At 39.4% G+C, this 6726-nt stretch overlaps 1 protein-coding gene across 1 annotated transcript in view; it reads right to left on the bottom strand.

Annotated features, from left to right (window-relative positions):
• LOC112150924 (supervillin) overlaps positions 1–6726 on the bottom strand; it is a 61946-nt gene extending 55220 nt beyond the window's left edge. The window contains exon 1 of the mRNA XM_024279525.2: positions 6128–6726. The gene's annotated coding sequence lies outside the window, so the exon portion shown is untranslated. The remainder of the gene's footprint in view (positions 1–6127) is intronic.

Raw genomic sequence — 6726 nt, 5'->3', positions numbered from 1 at the left:
GGCCAAACACGCCTGATCCAGGTAATCAGCAGCAGATAAGGCAGAATTCTGGAAAACCAGCAGGAGGCCGGCCCTCGAGGACCAACTTTGTACACCCCTGATCCAAATTCTAGATCCTCAGACCCCCCAGATGCCAAGATGTTCCATCTAAATTCCAAATTAATGTTTCAGTTTTTAGGACAGGCTTTTGCATGGAGGCAGAACTAAATCCAACACAGCAACTGATGTGTTTACCAGCCTACAACACAGCTGAATGGACTCCTACTGGCAAGTGTGCGTCAGTGGTGGGCGAGGGGGTTCAATCTGTGGGGACTTTGGTGGACGAAAAATAAGCAGAATGTTGGAGTCCATTCTGGAGAACCAAAGAAACCTGCAGCACACAACCCTGGCCTCTCAGAGAAGCAGGCAGAGGTTCATCTGGCTGTGCTGCAGGACCGAGAGGTTCAGGAGGTCTTTTACCCCGACTGCCAGAAGGTTTCATAACACACTGCTGACAGCACATTTTATTTATTTTGTACTTTTTATTTACATCGTATTTATTTTTTTATCAGTACTATTGTTAGTATTTTTATTTATCACACTCGTGTTTTTATTATGTCCATATGTCCTCATTTTATTGATACCACATTGTTCTTATGTAATTATCTTTTTTTACTGTCTTTTGAGTGTGACTGTTGGTTTGCATGGATGACCTACCAGACATGGAATTTCTCTCTGTAGAGATTAATAAAATATCTTCAGTTCAGTTCAGTTCAGTTCAGTTCAGTTCAGTTCAGTTCAGTTCTAGGATGATCTCATGGTTATAATTGATCTCTGCCTGTCTGACCCTGATTTAGCTCTGTGGACTTGTAGCTGGGCTTCATTTCTGTTTTTACTAATAAACCTGTTGCATGTGGAACCAACGGTCTGCCTGTTTGTGACAAACTTAAAGGTATAGATTTAGTGTTTTTGTTTTAATGTAATAGCAGTTCATTGTTTTATGTTATGTATTTCAGAGGTTATGTGTTTTGTTTGTTTGTGTTTTACCAAATGAATATATTTGACTTCCAGGGTGCAAATGTGATTCTAACAGCAGATTCATCGGTCCAAGGAGAAGTTTGTTTTGGGAGGTGTTCCAGACAGGAAGTACAACTGACACAAGAAAAAAAGGCCGAAACAAAACAGCAAGGGAAAAGGATCAAAATATAAAGTCTGGAACGGCAACTCTAATTCTGTTTTCTAAAAGCACACTTCAGTGTGACACCAATGCTTCATGTGTTTTGTATTAAAGCGATCATCTGAAAGAGCCAGAGAGCATCCTGCAGCAAGCTCCACACTCAAAGATCTGCTCCTTCTCACTTGCAGACTTGCTACTTCTCTGTAAAGCTTTCTGTCACCCTCTCACTCACAGCCCCCCGCCCTCACCCTCACAGCGCTCTGCCTCTCCTCTTGAGATGCCCCTAATAAGGCAACGAGCGTGGTGAGTGGCTGCCTCAGAGAGAGATCGCAGGCCGGCCTTGTTTACCGGCGGCCCTTCCCCACGCCTTCCTCCGCTCGGCCTTGTTGTCTTTCCCACTTCCTCCTCCTTTCATTCCCTTTAGGTCGTCATCCGTCCCATCCAGCTCACGCTCTTCTGGCTCTCACTTAGCAAACATTACGCCCTGTCAGTCAACCAGCGTCAGTGTCACTGGCTGCTGATTCATAGAGCTTTTATTGGAAGTAAACAACAGTGGCATGAAACCCTGAAGCAGAGTTTGGGAGGGTGACTTATGAGCACATGACGGTCTGTGTTTCTGATCTGATCTGAGAACAGAACAGTTTGCTAAAAGCCTTCAAGTATTTTGATGAACTTGTTCCATTTTCTACTAAATCCTCCATTAAAGAGTTGAAACTATCTTGAATCAGAATTATTGATCTACATGTTGGCCTCCATGTTTTTCATCTCATAACAGACGTATGATCTGTACTTTCAAAGTAAGTAAGTTCTCAGTTGCCGGGGGGATCGCTGTCAGACGGGAATTGCTTTTTAAATTTGTTACACCATCTGATATGATCTGAATAACAAAATATAAATTCCTTGAATTCTCAAGGTTTGCGAGTGCATGTGAACCGGCCGTTAATAAAACCTAACACCCCAGGACGTCCTGTAAACAGCACAGGGTGAAGTGTTTTTGCTGCTTTTGTGAGCTAACTGCATGGTATTTTGCAATCAAAAGGAAGTTGTAAGCTTTGGAGCACAGCTGAGATTTCTTTTTTGTTTATTAGACAGTCTTTAAAAGCTTGTTGCAACACAGATGAGCTGATAGGTCTGATAATGAAGTGATTCTGGTCCCAAAATGTGCTTAAAAACTTAAGATATTGTGGGAATGTCTGCTTTAAAGTTGGACTTTATCAGCTCTAAGAAGAGGGGACCTGACTGCAGACAAGATGGCGGCTGACATCATTGGTCAGAAGAGGAAAACTTGCCCCAATGTGCTCAGAATTGTAGGTTTATATATAAAAAATATTACAGCTCAAAATTGTTAAAAACTGTAACTTTCAGGATTACCAGTTTAAAAAAAGGGTTTTTTTTAAATTTTATTTTATTTTTAAGCGTCTACTTCCAGGTCTGGTTGAGGACTTTTGTTTCTGGACATTGACGTCTGCAGCCAGGTCCTGTTTATGGATATTATGTCAATACTTTTTTTTTGCTCTAAATATACTAACCACAAGCAAAACAAAGTACAGTTGAAGTTTATTTTACTAAGTATTCTTGAGTATAAGCACAGAAAGTATACTATAGACCTGTGGTCTGCAACCTTCTATACTAAAAGAGCCATTTGAGCCTGTTTGGTACTGATCAAAACCTAATAGGAGACGCACATTTGTTTTAAACCTATTGTGAAAATATTGTATTACTTAGCATCATTACGTTGTTTTTATAATAAATATGATTTTTATTTATTTTTGAATTAATAAATACATGAATATTAAGCTCACATTACTTTCTTTCAAAATAAAAGACATGTGAGGCAAATTATATTGCTAATGTTGCAGCCTGGAAAGATTAAGTTAATTTATTTTAATTAGATATTGTCCAGGAGAGATGTTTTAGCAATAATCATATTTTTTCTGTCTTAGTTATGAGAATAATTTCTAAGTTTAGTTATTTGCTCTTTTATTTTGAAACTACCTGCTAGATGCAGCATATTTCCTTTTTGTTGGAGTGTGCGGATGTGCATAAGAAGAGCTGCGTCTATGGTTTGGTATGTGATCACATTCTGTCGCTCTGGCTGTCTCATAAAACGTAGCAAAAGAGAAAAAAAGCGCTCACTTCGGGGCAAATAAAGTTGCAAAAACGAAGACGGAGTCCTGTCCATTTTCAAGGGTGCAACACTAAACAACATGAAACCACTGTTATGCAGCATGAGATAAAATGTACTTTAAAGTCATAACATAAACTCAGCAATCAGAAAAGAGTAGACTTTTTTAACAGAGTTGTGCGTGTTATTATCAGTATATTCTGAGGAAGTGCAGAGCAAACAAGGTGTAATGATGTCAGCAGGGACAGAAAACCATTAATGTTCATCTACTAGGTTCACCTCAGAATAAAATTACAAATAAATTCAATCAGAGCTTAGATAGCAAAACTTGCTTTCAAAATTCCTATTATTTCAGACTTCTTTAACCATAACTGAGTACTCCATTAGAATATACTGAAACATTTAAAGTTTACAATATAGTAAATAAAAAGGTAACTTCAACTATACTGCTGCACTTAGAGTATACTTTAAGTATCCTTTTTTTTACTAAAGGCTAGTAAAGTCTTAGTGCCCTGGAATTCTATGATCATTCCACTGCACTGTTTGGCCAGCCGTACTGGGGATGTGCAACTATAAACACACAGACCCATGCAGAGAGGACGCCCAAATCCAAAAGTTCAAATGTGAGCTTGAGGCCGCACAGCTGGGACCTTCATCCTCCCTCCCTCCTCAAACATTTACTCTGACATTCCTCCTCCTTCAGATCCAAATCTGTGCTGCCTAGCATCAACTCTCCATGTCGCTCTGCTCTGCACTGAAAACTGCACCATCTGCTCTTATATGGATGTGGATGAGCAGAGGGGCTGGTGCTGAGGAGACTCTCGATAAACCACCGTGAATACCAGTGAGTCTCACAGAGCTTTAACCCTTTAACACCTGAGGCGTTGCCGCTGACGCTTCAACACAAAATCTTTAACATACTGTAGCTTTTCAACATGACCAGTGTAATTCCTCGCGCCGCTTTTCTCCTTCAGAATCTACTAGAATGATGTTGATCGTGTTAACAGTTGAAAAACTGCAGTAGATCAAAGAACATAAACACTGGAGCTCCGGTGTTAAAGATTCAACATGCATTAACTGTGTTTTCATCCTCAACATTATTATGTAAATGTTACTGAATGACCCAGATAACTTGGAGGCTGAAGGTGAACTTAAGTTACACAAAACCACAAAATAAAGATTCTGACAGTTTTAATTCAACATAAACTATTGAAAAATTCTGAGCACCCATTGCATGTTAAATCAGTTGTAAAAAAGGAAACGCATAATCAGGAATGGTCAGCATGCTCTCTTTTTAAATCAATTTTTTGTTAAACGTTGAACAAATTCCAACAAACAAAACTCACAAATTGAAACATTACAGTTAAAAAGCAGTAAACAAGTGAAATTTGATGAATTGATTTTCACATTTTCTGCCCTCTCATGCATGGCAATTATATCCTTTTATCCCACCCAATCATGTGCATTTGAAAGTACGACACAATAGAGAGAAGAACAACAAATCGATGCAACTTACAACACTGCTCTAGGGCACATGTGTCAAAGTCGAGGTGCAGGGGCCGGATTTGACCCCCTGGGTAATTCTATTCGGCCCTTCAGAGCATTTTACTGTATTTTATTGTTATTAATGACCCGATGACAAAATGTGTTTTCATGGAGAGTAAAATATTAAAAGTTATTTAAGGTTTAAATTAATTTAATCTGGAATAATATCCCTGCCTTTTTATTATCCATAGTCATGTTAAAAAGTTACAGTTTTAAAGTTTTAAAAATTAACATTCTGTTAGCTTTTTGGACTAATTTGGCATTTACTAAGATTTTTTAGGCTGTTCTGGAGTTTATATTTCAGCTAAATGCTAGCTGTTTTGGCTAATTTAAGCTTTTTTTGTTTAAGTTTTTTAGGCTATTTTGAAGCTTAACTATTTTTTTCAACTATATGTTAGCTGTTTTGGCTAATCTAAGTTTTATTTTTTTAGGCTAATTTGGAAATTAGGTCATATTTTAGCTGGCTATCAGCTTCAGAGTTTTCAGCCATTGGTTTCAGTGATTTCAGCTAATGTTTTTAGCTATCAATTTCAGCATTTTCAGCGGTCAAATTCAGCTTACAACATTCCCACTAGCATTATCACAGGTAATGCTTTATATCTAGTTCATAATTATATTAAAAAGTTAAAAATGTAGTTTTAAAGTGTCCTATAAATGTTTATCCTGTTCGACCTGAGGTGCGTTTTGGATTTTGGCCCTTGTGTGCTTGAGCTTGACCCCCCTGCTCTGGGGTCTTATCTCTGAGGGTGGACTGTGGGGTCCAGTCTGTAAAGCTGTCTGTTCATGTTGACGGGCGCAGCAGGTGGAGAGCGGCATCCAACTGCTGTGCAGCGTCACATATTACAAAAACAAAACTGTGGAGAAATGCAACCATGCCAGCTCGGCAACAACACGGCGGCTCAACACGCAGCCGTACGATCAGCTGCAGACACATACCAACATACAGCTTTAATCTGAGGGTGGGAATGCTAAAACCCTCCCCTGTGGTTAAACCACACACGAGCAGGAGTCTGCAGGTCAGAGTTAAACCAGTGTTGTGTTTTTACCTCAAATACAAATGAGGACCTGCCAGATACTCAACTGTATCATCATGAATAGTTACAGTATTAGACAATAATACTCCAAAAAATAAAACTATGACATAAAACATGATGTGCACCAAAATTGCTCATTTAACAAACACATTTTTGATGTCAAGTTGCAAAATGTTTAATAAAAAGTTATTATTTTTCATAAACTGAGAAACTATTTACAGAGTCCATGAATGCAAATAAGAGATAGAAACAAAAAAACATACTCACAGTTTGATTTATCTCCTAAACAAAAGTAGTTGGAAAGTTTGGTTAGCCTTAAGGATCTTTAACCAGAATGTGATTAGTTCCTAAGTTGGAGCTGATGTTGAGGAGACAGGAAGACCAGATGTGAGCCGAGAAACTAAACGCAGAATCCCAGGTCATCTACCATGAAGCAGGTCCAACCTCTGCAGCCGACAAATATAGCCTGGTGCTTTCCCTCCGGCTGGGCTCCTCCCGGCCAAATAAATCAAGCCCAGAGAGAGGAGAAGAAGAGAGAGGGAGAGGAAAAGACTACAGGAGAGCAGTGAAAGTGCAGACAGAGGAGGAGAGCTGGAAAAAAAAACTCTCACAGGTAAAAGCACTCCAAATGTGGCTCATTCAGTATCTACTGTTGCTAATCAGCTTTGGGGCCCCAATCTGATTTTTGGGCTGGTGGTAAGAGGCGACAGTGCTTGCTGAAGGATCAGGAGTGCAGGCCAAAATCACTGCTGTAACCTCATCCCACAACAGCCATGTATGGGCTGAGGAGAGCGTGCCTGATGCACGGGCATCTGCCATAAATAGCCAAAAAGCATCAGGCTTCCAGGGGATCGAATCAGCTGTTC

This window comes from Oryzias melastigma, linkage group LG17 (genome assembly GCF_002922805.2).
Source record: "Oryzias melastigma strain HK-1 linkage group LG17, ASM292280v2, whole genome shotgun sequence".
Lineage (NCBI taxonomy): Eukaryota > Metazoa > Chordata > Actinopteri > Beloniformes > Adrianichthyidae > Oryzias > Oryzias melastigma.
Note: the sequence above shows the minus strand (reverse complement) of the source record. Positions and strands in the feature narration are given on the sequence as shown.